Genomic DNA, 20,022 nt, shown 5'->3' with positions numbered 1-20,022 from the left:
TGGGACCGACCTCCTCGTAGCCGATGGATGAAAACTCCCATAATGCAAAAGGGAGTTCACATCCGTCGGCTTAGTATAAAGGTCCGTAACCAGCCTACCCCCCTGAAGACATACCATAGTATCCAAAAAATTTAACTTTCTCAGTTGAAGTATGTAGTGTTAACCTGATATCACTGCATCTGGACATCAACTCCTCAGTGAACTCTACTAAGGTCGAATGTGGCCCCGCCCACACGCAAAATATATCATCTATGTAGTGAAACCATTGCAGCGCATGCTGTCTAAAAAGAGGGCAAGAATAAACAAACATTTCTTCATAGACACCCATATAGATGTTTGCATAGGACGGGGCCACATTCGACCCCATAGCTGTGCCCCTAATTTGCATATAAAATTGGTCCTCAAATCAATCTCCAACAGTTTACAGATAAAACTAATCTGTTGCCTAGACATATCAGAAGCAGTCTCCAACATATACTGTACTGCCTCCATCCCGCCATCATGCGGGATGGAGGTGTACAGACTCTCTACATCCATGGTCACCAGTATACATTCACCAACTATAGGTGACATATTTTTGAGTATATTCAGAAACATTTGTGTGTCCCTCAAATACGACTTCATAGACACCACATATGGTCTGAGGATTTGGTCAAGATATTTAGCAAGTGGGGCCAGTATAGAGTCCATGCCCGCCACTATGGGTCGACCCGGCGGATTATCCAGCCTCTTATGAATTTTGGGGCACACATAGATGACAGGAGTCATGGGATAGGGTTGTATTAAAAACTGAGCAAGCTTGTCATCAATCAGGTTGGTCATCTTAGCTTCCGATACGGTCTGTCCGATTTTATCTTGAATGTCCACTAGAGGATCAGATGTGATGGGTAGATATGTAGTAGAATCGCTCAACTGTCGTAGCACTTCCCCACGATACATCACAGTGTCCATGACCACAACTGCCCCGCCTTTATCGGCGGGCTTGATGGTAATAGCAGGGTTCGATGCCAGTTCCTTAATAGCAAGTTTCTCAGCCTTACTGATGTTAGATCAGATCTTCCACCCTGTCAAATTAGATTTTCTCATTAAAGTATCAACCTCCTCCTGAACCTTCTTTATATATATATATATATATCTATGATTTGACATGACGTGGGTTGGAATCGACTCTTAAGTCATAAATCAGTGTCTTTCAATAACAACATATCAGCATCAGCTTCAGTATGGCCAATATCAGTGAACGGTCGAGGAATGGAGAAGAAATACTTGAGCTTAATTGAGCGAAAAAAGCGCTGTAATTCAACATCTATCTCCATTGCATCTGGAACATTAGTAGGAGAGAAGGACAGACCATAATTGAGTGCTGTAAGCTGTGGAGGGGTCAGGACAACAGATGAGATATTGACCACAATCATTTCCTGGGTTGCCTCGGTTGTCGAGACCGCAAGCGATCTCTGATACCGCCTCCCTCTTCTCCTCTTCCTGCCACCCCTCCGTGTCCTTCCAGATTTGTCACTTGATCCGAAAAACCCTCTTGTGATGTTCTAGTATATGTGTCAGAAGAATCTGGCAGTCCATCACCTCTTGGTCTCTTATCAGCAGGACCCCCCTGTTTAGGTTTGCGAGGTAGTCTAGGTCTTTTCACCGGCCTTTCCCAGGAGTATATATATTCCTGGTTATAGTCATGTTCATCCCTTAAAAATTTGTCACGTTTTGTAGCTTGAATTTGTTTTTTCATGGACTTCCAACATGGTCATTAAATCAGATGAAAATTGTTCATATGTCTCTCCTGAGACTAGTCCCTTGAGTTTCTCTTTAAGTGCAATGCGCTGTGTAGTAAGTTTTTAGGAAGTTCCTCCAGGATTTTTTCAATTGTCAATGTCATAGCATCAAAGGATGCTTTGTTCCAGATTAGAGTCCATCTGTGACAGAATGGTTTATCAGTGGGGAACATGATCGGTGCGACATTCGATCGCATGCCTCTTGGGATCTGTTTGACCCAGTGGTACTCAGCCAAGGTTTTAGCATGTAGTTCTAAAGTAGTGTGTAGCTTTGCAACCTTGATTATATTTTTTCTGATATTCTTCTCATCAGCCACTGTCAAAAAAGATACTTCTGTTGAAACTTGAGATATAATCCCGGAGGTCTCTTCAGGAGTGTAAGAAAAAGTGGGCGAGTCCACATCAACGTCCTCCATGTTATCTCAGTAGGGGTGCACTCACTAATGTGCAGTAATGCCAAATCTTTGTAGTAGTAGTAGTGGAGCACTCCCCAACTCCTCGTTTTGATGTGCCACGGCTGAGCCAGCTGCACACTGGCTCACTTGTCAACTTGTAGAGATCAGACCGGCACCATCAAGTAAATATAAGCTCTTTTTATTGGCAATCCACAGCTGTAAACACAACGTTTCAGGGCAACCGCCCCTTTGTCAAGCTGAGCTGTTAGCCATCAACATTGTACTACTGTTTTAATCATAACACCAACAAACCTAGTCTCTCCTCCTCTACCTGTGCCCTGCGGAATTCCCACTTCTCCTCACAGGCCGAGGGTCGGCGGCGGCCGCATTGCCAACATTCAAATAGGAGGCTACGCCCCGCACAGGAGGCCACACCCCCACACAGGAGGCCATGCCCCCGAACCGGACTCCCGCTGCGGTTTCCCATCCACTCCATTGGACATAACTGCTCTCCTCTGCATACCCATCTCCACACCACCTTTCAACACCTTCTCTTCAGCAGCCTCAGCACTCGCAACCTCCTTGGAAACAATCACTAGACGCATCTGCCGCTACCTGCACAGCAGCAGCGCGTCTCTCCTCAGCACTCACATCAGGGACAGCAACTTCACCTGCAGCACGTCTCTCTCTCTCTGCAGCACATTCCTCCTCACTCTGTGCACCAAACACAGCCTTCCCCGCAGCATCAGCACTCTCACTAGGAACAGCAACCACGCCTGCAGCATGTCTCTCCTCCTCACTCAAGCCTGCAGAACGTTCCTCCTCACTCTGCACACCAGTCACAGACTTGCAGCAGCCACAGCGGTGGCATCACCAACACTCCCCTTCACATCCAGACTCTGCGCATCGGGCAACTCATTCTCCTCCTCAGCCTGCACTTCCATAGCCTCCACTGCCCACAGGACCTTCACAGCCACACTGTCACTCACCGTGTCAGGACAGACCTCCTCACCACCTGTAACATTGTTACACTCCGCAGCAGCATCCACCACATCAGTAACATGAGTTACTGTAACACTGCTCAGCGGCAGCATCAGTAGCAGGAGGGGCTGGAGCCGAGACAGGATCACCAAGCTCCTCCGCCTGCAACTCGGCACCCCTCACCTCACTCACCCGATCCTCAGCACGAGGTGTTGGATGAGCAATGTTATCCCCCCAGCCAGAAAACATCCCTCCCGGTCTCCCTCCACTAACCACACTAGCATAAGAAAAAAGGCTCTTCCCTCGATTTTTGCTGCAACTCCTGGCCAAATGCTCCACTGACCTGCAAAGGTCGCAGCAGCTGGGAGCGGAACAATCAGACGCTACATGGCCATGTTGTTTACAAATGCGGCACAGGGATTTGTTAGGGCACTCATCTCTAATGTGCCCATATTCATAGCAGTATCTGCAATCCTCGGCTGTCCTCTATAAGTGACGGTGCACCTCCCCCCCCCCGCCACAGTGAAGAGGGCAGGAGGGTGCATCGTACCCCCGTAACCATCTGGGTCTGGTTTCAACATTACTTTAAACAGCAATTTTCCTCTGTAGTATTATACAGCTTCTTCCCCCCCCCCCCCCATCCACCTCATCACAAAACCTTTTCAAATAAGTCCTCACCACATGAGTTTCTAAATACGGATTATGCAAGTGCACTGTAATGTCTTTATAACCCGGCTCAAAACACAGACTGATCTTCACTTTCCGCAAGATTGCCTAGCGTCCCTCCAAAGCTTTCCACTTCCAGTTCTCGAACACCTTGAGGCATTTCTCCTCCAAATAAAAAGAAACCACATATAAGCCAACGGCTATAAAGTCCTGAAAAGTGTAGACATCTGTTACCTTGATGGTGAAGATATCATGCAGGATGTCTACCGCCACCGTCTACAAATCCACCTCCTTCTGATATTCTTTCAAAATCTCCATCCTCAGAGAAGCTAAGTTTTTAAATTGTGCAGCCATTGCGACAATTCCGACTGCCCTCACTCCTCTGTTGTCCCGGGGTCCTCCTGAAAGGGAGACCATTGCAAAGCCCTTCTGACCACGACCAAGGGTTTGCACCCCTGATCGCAGCCGAAAGGCCGAGAAGCGATAACCCAATTATTCTCCGCAGCCGCGCCCGCCGACACACCACTCTCCGTGGGAATTAAAGCAAAATATCTTATAAATGCAGCAGCGGCAACCAGCACACCGCACAGCCGGCTAACCCCGGCCGGCTACCGGCTGCCAGTGGGGGCCCCCTTCCCACTGCCTGTGCAGGCCTGCCGGGCAACCGGGATGGGCGCACCTGTGCTAAATGCAGACGCACGGGCCAGGCTCAGCTGCTGCTTGGTTATATTTGCATTGGCCCCGCCCACCGCCGGAACAGCTGTCACCCCTCCACTGCCGTGCCTCCACGCCGAAAAGAAAAGTAAAGTAGGCTTCCGGCTCCCTGCATTCCGGCAACACGCTAGGAGAGTGTGGAGGGCAGAGGAAGTCAAGTGAGTCTCTAGCCTGGCAGGCTTGCTCTGGCTGTTTGAAAACACAGTGCGTCTATCTTCGTTCATCCTCCTTCCTCTTAATCTCTCTGTCTGGACGTGCGCGCTGTGCCACAAGAGGGAGACACAGGCCGTGGAGTGGAGAGCCTAAACAAGAGTTGCCTTCCTTGCCTGCTACACACACTCACAGCCTGCCACTGATGCAGGCACCTGAGCAGGCAGGTGCTCACAGGAAGTCAACCGATGATGTCACAATGCCCTGGGCCCAGGCAGCTATATAAGGGGCTGCAGCCAGGGCTTTGCCTGCCAGTCCGCTGGCAGCTCTCCAGGGGAGGGGTGCTGCTGCTGCTTCTCCTGCAGGTGCAAAGTGCAAACATGAAGAAAAGTGGTCCGGTCATGGTTCTTTTGGCCGCAGCAACTGCGCAGCTCAAGCCAAGTTCAACCAAAGCAAAATTTTAAAAAAAAGTTTTGTTTTTTTGTGGTTTTTTTCCATCTTCTTTTCTTGTCTGTTCTCTGGTTCTTTTAGCCAGGCGAAATACGGACTCAATAAATGACACAGATGCACAAACAAAGCAGACACAACTTGAAACAATGCAGTAGCAGCACAGACATAGAGCACACAGCTGGGCAGGAAGGGGGACAAAACAGCGCTTGTTACTGGGAAATTCAGCCAAAGTACACTTTGCAGAGGGACACTTAATTTCTACATTAGACTTCCCTCCACTTAGTCAGCCAGGTATTTGAGTAGTTTTGATCTGTTTTTTGACACCAGTAAGAGAGAGTAGTGCACCGGTCCTGGAGGTACTGCAATACCAGGTCGATGCGCGGAGTGGACAGAGCAAGCTCTTCTTCCATCTCCCTGTTCCAAAAATCCATTTAATATATGGTCCCCAGATAGGGAGCGTATCAGATATTAAACTGATAAGAACAGATTTTTTTTTTAATTTTATTTAATTTATTTTTTTGCTATCTTGCAATCAAATTTTACAACTTCATTTTTTATTTTCCATTTTTCATCTGCTTCTTCTACTCTTTTATTTTCACATAAATAGTACACATACATTTTAGCTAGAACCATCTTATAGGCTTCCTTTTGTACTTTCTTCTTTCTTAAATACTAAAATTTCTTATTTCCCACAAGTTTTTTTGCATAATGATTTGCCATACTATTTTTATTTTACCATCTCACAATCAATCTTTCATCCATAAACTACCACCTCATAATTTCAATCCCGTAATCTTTCATAACCACACAAACACTTTTCCAGAATTTTGTGCAAAAATGCAATTCCATATAAAGTGCATATGTTTCATCTTGTCTACATCCCTCTCTCTGGCATCTTGCATTTCTTAACCTCCTTGCCGGTTATCCGAAGCTCAGCTCGTGGTAACCTGCGCAGGAGGATTTCTCAGGCCCCGCTGGGCCGATTTGCTTAATTTTTTTCCTACACGCAGCTACCACTTTGCTAGCTGCATGTGTTACGCGACCGGGGAAGCCCTGCAGGAAATCCCGTTCTGAACTGGATTTCCTGCTTACTCTGATCGCCGGAGGCGATCGGAGTGGGTGGGGGGATGCCGCCACTCAGCGGCTATCATGTAGCGAGCCCTGGTGTCAGAATTCTAGCGGTTTTATTTATGCAGGAAAAGATGTCATAAGTATATGGTTTAAGCTTTAATGTTCTATGCAAAATTTCAATGTGAACTGTAAAGATATAGTACTTCTTTAATATTGCTAAGTGACTGAGCATATTCCAGGCTGTAAAGCTTAGAAGATTTTAACTTGCAAGCTGGAAGATTGTTGATGTACTGGTTACAAGAAGCCAAAACATTCTTTGTTAATGCCAAGGTTAGACTGCACAGTATGTGTAAGACAGAATTCGGGTTTAAAACTCACATTACTGCAGCAATTATAAATGCACATAATTATTACACACAGATATTATTAATCTAAATATTAATGATCAATACAGTCCTTCTAAAGAAAGAAATAGTTATTGTAAAACCCTAAATAAAAGAATGTATTACTTTGAATTACATGTAAACTGCATTCTGCCAGTGAGATAGACAGTGAAACTTTTATAAGGTTATTTTAATTTGCAAGCTAGAAGATGTTTACATGTTCCATGGCTTGAAGGCCATTGCAGCCAGCAAGAAATAATGCCATGTTTTGACTATGATTGTCCTTTGGAATGTCAATAAGTTCCAAGGTTTTTGTATTGTCCCGTATTTAGGACCATGATGCCACCTGGCGGTCTTATGAAATCAACATTATGAATACTGTTTGTTATTTGTTATGAAAGGCTGACCCCTGCCGGTTAGACATATAATATTTATTTTATAAGAAAGACAAAAATATAGACATTGATTTTATATTATTAAGATTTAATATGTAATTGTTCCTTATATGATTCATTGTTTTAAGAAGAATTATATAATAAGCTTTATATTTAAATAAGTATATTAGAAGCCATGTATGTTTTAATAAGCCTTAAATTGCTGAAGGCTCTCACAGGTCTGGTTACAGTGTTTAGGGTCAACCTGACCAATCTCATGTCTGGGGAAGTACCAAGACATTCCAACATAATTAGCAGCGAACACTTTATCAGAAATGCGTCATGAATGACATTGTTTGGTCTCCATGTCTGGGTCAGCCAACAGACAAGATGGCTGTTGACGTCCATTTTTAATTACGTGCGTCAGAAATGACCTAAACAAAATGTCAAGCACTCCAAATGACGTTAATTCCCACAAGATAAGGTAATTAAGAATTTATAAACAATAATATTGTGACTTAGGTAATCAAAACATGATAAAGCATTGACGCACGAAAGCTTTAGCCAATCAGAGCCTGGGATTCAGGGAAAGTCCAGATTAGGCAGCCATATTGCCTCCAACCCCTATAAAGGTAGAAGCTGAAAGCTCATAGTTTGCAGAAGCCCAACAATCTCCTGAGAAGACGCATGAGGCAGAAGCTACCTTCCCACACGTGGTTCTAGATGCTGAAGAGATGACAGAGAAGGGGTAATATGCTTAATATTCTGGTGATTTACTTTATTAATTTTTCAGCATTAAGTTTTGTTAAGATGTTAGCAAGAAGTTTTTTTAGAAGCTATTTTTTATGCTATTTCTTTAAGAAGATTACTACAAGTTTTACACAGCTACTAGATACACAGCTATTGATACAGATGAGACTACTTTTGATCTTATTCTACATAACACAACCATTATATTACTTTTTGAATGTACTTAGAAGATTGATAATTGCTTGGCTCTAAAGCCTTGATAAAATGGAATACTGTTAATAAGGAAACACTACTTGGAACTGTTCATATTTTGTATATATGCTGTATGATAAGCAAATACAATTTTTTATATAAAATCATATACTGAGTGCTCTGATTCATTTCAAGGTATACCGTCAATCTATAATTACTGTTATAGAGGGTTCAGACCCCACTATGCCGGATTTATATGATAGCAACGCTTTAAGGGCTGGTCCTTTACTGAGTTAGCAATCATGAAAAAGGCAAAAACCGCTCAGGTTTTTGACACTGGGGCTCGCTACATGATTTGAAAAAAAAAAAAAAAAAGTGCTGTGCTGCCTCCTTGCCGGCGGGAATTGGACCGGCAAGGAGGTTAATAACCTCTTCTATGTTGAAAATCCCGTACAGGAACACAGTTATGAATGATGGCCCACGCCACGTCTTTTTGACTGTTGGTTAAATATTTATTTACTACCATATTCCATATTATCTTCATTATTTTTTTCATTATAACACTCTATTAATTATATTGCCTCTTTACTTCTGATTTATTTTTCTGTATATTTTGCATTGGCCATCTCTTCTGTTGTAAAGTTTCCCAAGTCATACATCTTAATTATTTTCAATAAAGTTGTATAAAAACCTAAAAGGTTAAAGTTATAAGGTCTTGCTTTATCTAAAACCATCAAACCAAATGTTCTTACAAGCCATCCACTTCTATAGAATACACAATCACGAAATCTGGTTTTAAAAAAATAAAAGCCACATATTTGATGCTCAAAAATATTATATAGGGAACTTTTCTCCCTCCATGTTCTATTGTCTTCCACACATTTATTTTAGATTTTTCCATTTTTGATATCCATATAAAAATAAATATCTCTAATAAATCTTTTCACCCACAAATCACTTAGGTAAAATATTAAACTTGGGTATAATTGTCAAAACAATAGCTTTCAAGATTAACACCTTTCCTGTTATTGTTAATCTTCTCAACCTCCAAAAACACATCACATCTTCTTTTGTTTCTGTTTCAAGGGTGTTTATTAGTTGTAAAAGTTCACATAAAATATTATAAACATTGCGCAAGTAAAGCCTCCTCAGGGGATATGCAAAAAGTTACATAGATCAGAAATGTAGAATAACAATGTCAAGATTATTCAAACATAACTTGCTACTTTTTCATAACTTCTCATTATCACAATATACTTTTGTACAGAGCTAATTAAACACACATTTTATTGATTTTATTCCAAGAGAGGATAAGATAAGACAGACCAAAGAGTAGAAAAAGGATATAGAGAAATAAGGAAGGCCCATGAGTGGGGGTGCCACAAAATGCCAATGGGGCACTTCCTGAATAGAAACTGAGATTTAAAGTTAAAGGAGAAAGAAATGAAAAAGAGAGAGAAAAAGGAAAAGAAAAAAGAAAGATTAAGTAACACTAACCCAGGAACCTAGACAAAGTTATATTGTATGCAACAGTTGTTTCATCGATGCTTCCATTTCTCCCCTACCCCCCAAGGCCATCTAGTGATAAGCCACTTATAATACTTTTGAGTTCTCTGCCCCTGAACAATCCAAAGGATTAAAAGGTATGCAAGGTGTAAGATAACCCCTTATCCTGCCATGTGATCCAAGGATCCCAAACTAACAAAGGCCTCAATTTGATAATTCAATTTAGCTTGTATATGTCCAGACAACATAACAGTGTTAAGTTGACTAAAAAAGGTATCTTCCAGTAATGTTGGGGATTTCCAGTTGAAGGCCAAATTACGCTTGGCGAGAGCCATGATATGGTGTATCAATTTATTTTCTCGTGACGTGACATTTGAAGGTCTGTTACCTAGTAATGCTACCGACACGTCCAGTGGGGATGAAATTTCTAGTATCTGGGTGACCCTTTTCCATATATTAGTCTAGTATAGAGATGCTTTAGGACAAGACCACCACATGTGTAAAATATCTCCCTTCATTTTACATCCCCTGTAACATAGGTCAGATTTGGATGGATCAAAAGCATGTATCCTTACAGGAGTGTAGTAGGTTCTATGTAACAACCGAAGAGCGGTCTCTATTGAAGAATAATAAAGACTCCCTTTAAGGAGTGTAGTACACAAATGCGTCCACCTGGCCTCTGTCATTGTTCTATTAAGTTCACCTTCCCATGTGGATTGAAATTTAAGCTTAGTGTCTTGAGAATGTAAGGTAAGGGTGCTATAGATGTCTGAAATAAGTCCCTTATGCAAAATACCATTCTTACATCTGGACTCAAAGGGAGTATATATTACCACTTCACGAGTAGAGTCTAGAGAATTCAGATATTCAAATATTTGCGAGGCTCGTGATATTTCAGCTGCTGGAATTCTGTGCTCTAGATAGAATGATCTTACCCACTCTATCAAACACGTTAACCCACCCTTGGAAATGTTGAAGATTTAAGCCAGGGGGGGAACTGGGATTTCCTAGAATTTTTGTCATACAACTAGGCTGTGCTTGAAGTTTATGTAAGAATCTGACTTTATTCCACAAAGCCAATGAATATGCAGTTATTGGTGAAACTAAACAAATCTTTCGAATCGGGACAGTATTGGCCCACATGCATCCCTGTAAGGACGTTGGATTTAATAAGGCTGACTCTGTCAACCCATATTGGTTCTATGTTGTTATAATTGGCTAATGCCAGTTGAGCTACTCTGGCGGCTGTATAATGTTTTAATATTGGTAGGTTAAGACCTCCCAGTGATTTGGGCCTTGCCAAGGTAACATAATTTATTCTTGCTCTCCTTGATTTCCATATGAATTTATGTATGGCCTTTTGAAAATGTGATAACACACCCATTTTAGTAGGAATTGGAAGGACTCTGAACAAGTACAATAGTCTTGGAAACAACATCATCTTAATGGCATTTACTCTTCCTGACAGGGATAAAGGATATGAGAACCATTGTTCTAGATCAGACTGCAATTTCCTGTACATGGCAGGATAGTTAATCTCGTAGATCTTAGATGGATCAACTGGGAGTTGAATGCCCAAATATTTTAAATGTTTAGGCTGGAAGACTAATCCTAAGGAGTGAGCAAGACCTTGAGCTTCTTGGTGTGGCATGCCCAAAACCATTAATTCCGACTTCTCCAAGTTCAAATGAAGGCCAGAAAATCTGCTTATAATATCGAGGAGGTTAGGAAGAGACGCATGTGGAGAAGTGAGAGTAAGGAGGATGTCGTCCGCAAACAGACTGACCTTATGTTCAGTTTTACCTACCTTAACCCCTAAAATTTCAGGTGAGTTTCTAATTTTAACTGCAAGAGGCTCTATTGACAATGCAAAAATACCAGGTGAAAGGGGGCACCCCTGCCTCGTTCCCCTTAATATTGGAAAATAAGATTGTGATTGGGCTGGGAGCTTAAGATAAGCTGATGGGAAAGAGTATAAAACTTAAACTGCATTCATAAATTCTCCCTTAAATCCAAATCTAGTGAGGGTGGAAAACATATACTGCCATTTAACGCTATCAAAGGCTTTTTCCATGTCCAATGATAGAGCAGCTAGCCTTTAAGAAGTTCTAATACAACAATGTTGAAGATTTAATAGTTTTCTTATATTATCAGGGGCCTGCCTATGGGGGATAAACTCAACTTGGTCCTTATGTGCTAGTGAGGGGAGAACAGTATTTAATCTAAGAGCTAAAATTGACGTAAATATTTTATAGTCCACACCTAACAAGGAGATTGGCCTGTAGTTTTTCGTAGACAATGGATCTCTAGGGGGTTTGTGAATAACACAAATAGCAGATGCCAAAAATTCAGGAGGCGGGTGACCCCCTTCAACATAAAATGATAAAACTTAATCAGATGGGGAGAAAGAATATCCTCAACATTTTTATAGTAGATAGCTGAAAAGCCATCTGGGCCAGGGGCCTTGGAGAGCTTTAAATGTTTAATCACTTCATGTAGTTCATCATATGAGACAGGTATATTTAGGGACTTAGCAGCCTCTTGGGTCAGTGAGTACTAAACATATTTTCTTTTAGAATAACGTCTCCTTCCTCATTTTCCTTGGGGGAGTCTGAGTATAGTCTCTTATAATAATACAAAAAAGTGTCATACATTTTCTCTGGTTCAGAGGTTATCTTACCATTAGTGTCACGGATCTTTACAATATTATTTAGGGTCTTCACGGATCTTTACAATATTATTTAGGGTCTGTCTAGAGCGTAGTTTCTAAGCTAGCCAAGTTTTGGCTTTTAGTTGCACATACGCTTTAGCACCAATCCATCTCAAGGCCTTTTCTGTATCAGCCTCCAAACTTGTATTAGCCTGAAGCTGTAGGTCAGCTATTTGTTTCTGTAGGAATCTTGTGGGATTAATTTGATTCAATTGCTGTATGGAGAGAATCTTATGTTCTATATTGGCTAGGATTATAGATTTATCTTTTTTATGTTTAGAGGAGATTCTAATGAGTTCACCTCTTACCACTGCCTTATGGGCAGCCCAGCAAGTACCAGGACCAACTTCCGGTGTGTCATTCTCTTGAAAATATTTTTGTATACATGTGGTCACCTGATCTCTTACCTCAGGATTGACAATTAGCGACTCATTGAGCCTCCAAGGTGAGCGTGTAGTCTTTGGGACGGAAGACCTCAGCACGGTCATAACAGGGTCATGATCAGACCAAGTGGAGAGTAGGTGTCTTGAGTACATTAACCTCTTGACGACCAGCTAATGCCGATTGGCGTAAACTGGTTGTCTGCGGGTTTCCATGGAAACGGCTGCTCTTTCGAGTGGCCGTTCCATGTCAGTTCACGAAAGGTGTCTCTGTGAACTGCCTGAGAGCCTCCGGCTCGCAGGCGAAATGTAAACACGCGGGGAAGAAATCCCCAGTGTTTACACTGCACGGCGCTGCAGCAGTGCCGTAAAGGAGATCGGCGATCCCTGGCCTCTGATAGGCCGGGGATCGCCGCCGTCTGATAGGCTAAAGCCTATCAGAGGCGGTACAGGACGTATCGCCGTCCTGTACCACCCACAATGCCCAGGAGAGGGAGGGAAGAAGAGGGAATAGCGCTGCGGAGGGGGGCTTTGAGGAGCCCCCCTTCCCCCACAAGGCACAGCAGAGCGGCAGTGATCACACCCCCCCAGCAGGACATCCCCCTAGTGGGGAAAAAAGGGGGAAGTCTGATCGCCCTGCCTGCAACACGATCTGTGCTGTGGGCTGGAGAGCCCACCCAGCACAGATCAATGGGAAACCAATTGGTCGGCAAGTGGTTAAAGCTGGTATACATCTAGAGGATATAAGAATTAGAACAATTCTGGAGTAGGAATTATGTGTAGAGGAATGGAAGGTATATCCCCTTTTTGAACCATTATATTCTCTCTAGGTGTCAACCAGTGAATGTTCCTTAAGAAAGTTATTGAATAGCTTAATATCATCTTTTTTTCAACATTAACTTTAAAACCGTCCGCCATATTAAAACACGTTGCTATAAAAACTGCTCTTAATTGCCCTATTATTTACACATAAAACTGTACATCATCCATGTACGCCAATGTTTGGATACTCTTCCCACCTCCACCCGGTACCTCATATGCTCTAACCACTTTATCCCTCCTTAGAGTTATCAATAATGGTTCAATTGTGCAAACAAAAAGTAATGGCGACATTTGGCATCCCGGTCATACTCCCAATTTAACCAGTAATTTGTTTTCAGTTTTAAAACCATTTACTAATACATTACTAAAAACATCATTATAAAAAAAAACTAACCACACAATAAATGCTTGTGAAAAACCTAATTCTGCTAAAACCCTAAACATAAAATGGTTCACCCTATTATATGCTTCTTCAAAATCAAAACTCAATACAGCTATTGCCTGATCCCGATTTATTGCATTGTGAAGTGCATCTCTTATTTGAATTACATTTTCCCAGCTTGTTCTCCCTTGTATTGCACATGCCTGTACCGTTTCTATGATTTTATGTGCAACCGATTTCACTCTATTGGCAAATAATTTAGCTAAAATTTTATAATTATTTAACAATGTAATTGGCCTATAATTTTTTACTTTCTCCTTTCTTATAAATTAATTTTACATATCCTTGTGTGATTCTAGCAATTATTTTTTTTCCAATAGTATCTTAAAGCACCCCCATAAAATCATCTTTAATAATACTGCAAAATGTTCTATAAAATTCTATGGGAAACCGCTCCGAATCTGCAGTTTCCCCGCGGGCAAATCGCGCGGGGAAACTCTGCCATAGGAAAATAGCGATTCGGCTGACACTGCCCACAGATTTCGTGCGGGAGGCTGCGAATCCCATAGCCGTACATGGCACAGCTTCTGGGATTCGCCTGCGGTCTCGCACACCTGGAAGTCCCGCTGCTCATCTCGCTGACGCGTGCGGCACAAGTGGAAATGGGCCTTTAACCATCACTATCTGGTGTTTTTGTTTTCTTTAAAAAAGTTTTGTTGTATCTTTTATTGTATCTTTTATTGTAGTTTATCTGTCTAGTACCGCTTTATCGTCTCTATCAAGCTTGCATTATATTTTCTCTAAAAATGAGCTTATACAATTTTCATCCATTTTTTTTTCCTTAAATAAATCATCATAATAGTCATACTTTATTTTTTTTCTTTTAATACCTTCTATATTATTTTCACCTTCAATCTCAACTATTTTTTTATTTGCTTTACATTTCTTAAATATCATCAAGAGCATGTTTCACATTCTTCTACTTCCTTTACTCTTAAATTAAATATCATTTATTTTCCTCTTTTTCTTATCAATTTATTAACCTCCTTAGCAGTAACCCCGTGCTGGACACGGGGTAAGCCGCTGCGGAGGATTGCTCAGGCCCCGCTGGGCCGATTTGCATATTTTTTATACACTTTGCTAGCTGTGTGTTACTTACAATCGCCGCTGCTCCACGCCGATTCGCCGCTACCCGCCGCGTTAGAGGGTGCCCCCCCCCCGACACCCCGTGCACTGCCTGGCCAATCAGTGCCAGGCAGCGCTGAGTGGTGCATCAGGACTCCCTCTGACGTCACGATGTCTATGACGTCATCGCGCCCGTTGGCATGGGGACGGGGGAATCCCTAAAGGAAATCCCATTCAGAATGGGATTTCCTGATGGGCCTTGTCGCCGGAGGCGATCGGAGTGGGTGGGGGGATGCTGCTGCTCAGCGGCTATCATGAAGCTAGCACTAGGCTAGCTCCATAATTAAAAAAAATATTTAAATAGTGCTGCACTGCCTCCCTGGCGAATTTAATTGACCGCCAGGGAGGTTAATATCCTCCTTCACCTTACTTAAATCTTCATCAATATTATGTTCATACTCCCTGGTCTTGAGTAACCACTCACTACAGTCTCTTATTTAAGAAATTATAGTCTCTTTTTTTATTCTCCTTTTTTCTGTTACCTTTTTACAAAAATATCCATTATTTCTAATTTGCATCATCCCCCCCCCCCCCCGCCCATTCACTTTTATTTTTAAACATATATTTTCTCTCTCTCCATCTCACATAATTTTCCCAAATGCCATACATACTTCCCTCTCATCCAACATGCTCATATTTATTTTCTAGTATCCTCTTTCCATCTTTTTACTTCATACCAGTTAAAATTTTGCAACAAATTATTTTATCATATTCTCCACTTCCACCTCTTTAGATGCAAAGCAAAAGTCAGTCCTGCTCCTTTTCTTTACATTCCCCCATGTGAAGCCCTCTGCTTCATCATTCATTTTCTTCCAAATGTCAACTAAGTCAAAATCCTCTAATTCTTTCAAAATCTTGGATGACTTATCCAGATGAAGGCTATATATTTCTTTACACAATAAAGGGGCTGCAGTAGACTATTTAGTATATCAATAATAGCAACTTTAAGGCTAGGAACACACAATTAACCTAGAATTTAACCAACCACAAGTTCCATCATACCTTACAGGCACACCCAAATAAGGAAAAATGAAAAGGGTCAATAAACTAGAATCATGATGTACCATCAAATGACTACCAAATTGATAATCATATTGATGATAATCAATTAGTAGAGGTCATACATGAAAAACTTTATTTCCTCTTATCAGGGGACAGGGGTAACGGAAGTATCAGTTCCCTAACCATGCAGATATTAAAGAAAGCTCCTAAGGGAGAAATATACATTCAAACCATATGGTTGCCTCGAAAATTGAAAATTGCGCAAAAGGTGGATCAGCGCATCACCAGGCCGCTTTCGAATGGCATCCAATCAGAGATGCGGTGAGCCCCCCCCCCCCCCCCCTCCCCCCCCCAGAAACTGCAAACGCACCTTGAACCCAAACAGAAGCTCTGCATATACACTGAAAGCAAGGCTGCTAAGTGGGAGCAGCTGACAAAAAATGAATTCAATTAGTACATAGCAGGGAAATGAACAGCGCTACTTAAAAACAGATAAGTGCCTACCTGCAAAAGAGTGCAAGCCCCACTTGTGGGATAAAATACACACCTAGCATACACATGACCTGTCTACCACTGGAGGATGTTGGTTTCCGTAACAGCTTGCATGCAACTTGTTAAGTACTCGTCCCTCCCACTGCGAAGAAGTCATCCTCATATGGGAGGGGACCTAACACTAACTAAATCCTAACCTATGCATATGCATAGCCTGGGTGCACTACCAAGTAAAATCAAAAATTGAAAATTGCGTACAAGGTGGCCCAGCGCATCACCAGACCATTTCCGAATGGCCTACAATCAGAGGTGCGCTGAGCCCCCCCCCCCCCAGAAACTGCAAACGCGCCTTGAACCCATTTGGTGTATATGCAGAGCTTCTGTTTGGGTTCAAGGTGCGTTTGCAGTCAAAATCTTACCGGCAGTCCCATATACAAGAAAACGCCAGCCGTTGGATCAACACGCTCGTATAACTCATACGCCCACCATACGTGTCATCATGTCCTGGCCAATCGCGTTATGTCTAGCAAAGCAGGCACTTCCTCCTTCCTGATCACATGGTCGCTGTATCCACAATGCGCCGCCCGGAGCGCATCGCTCCCAGAGCAGAGCATAGAGGCGACCACAGTGCGCCATCTGTAACGCAGCGCTCCCAGCATGGAGCGCAGAAGCGTCCCAGCGGACATCTGTCATCAGAGGGAGTAGCCAGCATGTAAAAACATAAACGAAGGGACAGTAAAATAAAGATAAGCCCGGAGACTGACATAAATATAAACACATACAGAATGCAGGTCTCAAGTAGATATAACAATAAGGAGATCCCTCCTATAATGAATATTAATCCTACCTACACATCATAGACCGCAATCCGTATTAAGAAGATGACAAAATAGTCTTCTAAGTTCCACTCAGGTCCACATCTGGATCACATAAAAGCATCATCTGTAGAAATAGAGAGCAACAATCAGTATATCAATACAAATCAAAGAAATACATAAACATGAACCGCCTACATCCAATACCACAGCAAGCTCAAATGCAAAAGCTCAAATCATATTCCCTGTTGAGTCCTCCCCTTCCACAGGTTCCCAACTTGTGAATCCAAAACGCCTCTTTTTTAAGTAATGCCCTATCGCGGTCACTACCCCTCCAATTAGCTGGTACCCCATCAATCAGTCACCCTCAATTGTGTGTCTGTGTGTGGAAGTGTTCAGCTATGGCTAACGTACAATCAGGATTCCATATGGTCGGTTTGTGGGATGAGATGCGATCTTTTAATCGCTGAGTTTTCCCCACGTAAGCAAGCCCACATGGACATTTAATCAAATACACCACATAAGTGGAATCACAGCTGTAACAACCTCGTATTTTGAAGGGGACACCAGAGGAGGGGTGATGAAAGGTATCACCTTTCATCACATGACCACACATATGACAAGCAAGACAGGGATACATTCCCATCGTGCCTGTGATAGTCTGTCGTTTGACCTTTGGAGCAATCTTGTCCCATACTGTTGGAGCCCTCTGAAAAGACATAAGAGGTGGATACCGCAATTCAGGGACAGATGGGAGACCTTCGCTTACTATACGCCAGTGTCTGCATATCGAACGTGCAATAAAATCACTGCAGGCACTGAACATAGAAATGAAAGGAATCCTGGGGCCTAACTTCCTAGAGTTCTTTCTTGGTTTATCCTGAAACGTTCGCTCGGGATAACCATGGGCTCTGAACTTATTCCTCATTTCATCACCTCTCACCAACCTCCTAGAATCCTCACTCACTATTCTTGAAACCCTTGAAAGTTGGCTCATGGGAATACTTTCCCTAGTACTATCCGGATGGAAACTCTCTTAAAATGTAACACTGAATTTCTATCAGTCTGTTTAAAATACAAGTCAGTGGAGAAAGTGCCCCCATCCAAGGTGACCAGAGTGTCCAAAAAAGGAATGGCCACTGGATCAGCGTGGATAGTCAATTTGATATGTGGGTAAACTCCATGCAGTTGGGAGACAAATTCCAAAAGGGCCGAATGCGGCCCCCTCCACATGCAAAAGATGTCATCAATAAATCTCCACCAGCACAATGCGTGCCGGTGGAATAAAGAATTGGTGTATACAAAGGCCTCCTCATAGAGCGCCATGAACAAATTTGCGTAGGAGGGGGCCACATTCGACCCCATGGCCGTCCCCCGTTTCTGCATGTAGAACCTCCCTGAGAAGGGAAAATTGTTACATTTTAACACAATCTCGAGCAAATGAACAGCAAACCGTCTCTGCTCCACTGTGAGATCCAACCTAGTCATCATAAACAAGTCGACAGCCTCTACACCCCCATCATCATGCAGGACGGAGGTGTAGAGGCTCTCGACATCAAGGGTAACCAAAATTACATCATCCCCCACATCACCCAAGTTCTGCAATCTCTCCACGAACGTCCCAGTGTCACGCAAGTAAGAAGGTACAGCTTGAACAAGAGGCTGTAATAGGCCATCCAGGAATGTTGCTAACGGTACAAAGATCGAACCCACTCCAGATACAATTGGTCTGCCTGGAGGACTATCCAGCCTCTTGTGTATTTTAGGTAAAATATATAGATGGGGTGTGGCCGGGAAATCTTCCCTAAGGAATTTAAATAAGCCAACATCTATGATGCCCTTTGTAAGTGCTGAATTTAATACACCATCAATTTTACCACGTATAAACACAGGATCATAATCAATTATCTCATAAACATGACTGTCTGCCAGCTGCCAATATACCTCCTCCTCATACATGACAGAGCCCATCACCACCACCGGACCCCCTTTGTCCGCGGGGCGGATGGTGATGGCAGTATTCTCCTGTACAGATTTCAAGGCAGCCTGTTTACCTGAAGATAATTTGCAGCCCACCCCTACCTTCCCTTGTGCAAAATCTTTTTCCAAGGATTCCACATCTCCTAGTCTATAGTCCTGCAACCTAAAACACCCCTCAGGCGTGGAGGCAGATGATGGAAACTGCGGCAGGGATGCAAAAAAATACTTTAACTTGATTAAACGGAAAAAAACGATAACGTTCCTGGTCAAGAACAAAAAAAATCAGGGTAGTGAGTGGGACAAAACGACAAACCCAATTTGAGCACTCTCTTCATCAGTGGTCAATGTGTAGGAGCTGATGTTGACCACCAGAGATTCTCTTAGTGTCTCTTCCTCAGGACTCTCGGGCTTATGTTGCGTCCTCGCTTGTTGGTTCCACTGGTATCGGCACCCTCCTCTCCTCCGACGGCCCCTTGGTTGGCGTTTGGGGACCCTTCTCTGGAAATACCATCTGATGCATCAGAGGCTACATCAGACTCAGTTTGAGCCTCTGTAGGATCACGTGGTTTCTTACCCCGGGGGGTCTTCCTTTTGGTGTGGGTCTGCGTGAACCAGCAGACCTCTGCCAAGAATACACAAACCTAGAAGTATAATCAGTAGAATCTTGTGTGAACTTGCTTTTCTTCTCAGCTTCCACAGTTTTAGTGAAGGTCTCCATTTTAACTTTAAGGGAGGTCATGTATTCCAAGAACTGATCAACCGGTAAAACCTTCTCCAGTTGTTGAGTCAGCGACTATTTTATTTTCCAGGATCACTAACTCCTTATGGATCCTCACGATTG

At 42.7% G+C, this 20,022-nt stretch overlaps 1 pseudogene; it reads right to left on the bottom strand.

Annotated features, from left to right (window-relative positions):
• Window positions 1-5,471: 5,471 nt before the first annotated feature.
• On the bottom strand, window positions 5,472-5,651 carry LOC137505745 (U2 spliceosomal RNA; annotated as a pseudogene).
• Between the last annotated feature and the right edge of the window lie 14,371 nt (window positions 5,652-20,022).

Source organism: Hyperolius riggenbachi, chromosome 4 (assembly GCF_040937935.1).
Source record: "Hyperolius riggenbachi isolate aHypRig1 chromosome 4, aHypRig1.pri, whole genome shotgun sequence".
Taxonomy (NCBI): domain Eukaryota; kingdom Metazoa; phylum Chordata; class Amphibia; order Anura; family Hyperoliidae; genus Hyperolius; species Hyperolius riggenbachi.
Note: the sequence above shows the minus strand (reverse complement) of the source record. Positions and strands in the feature narration are given on the sequence as shown.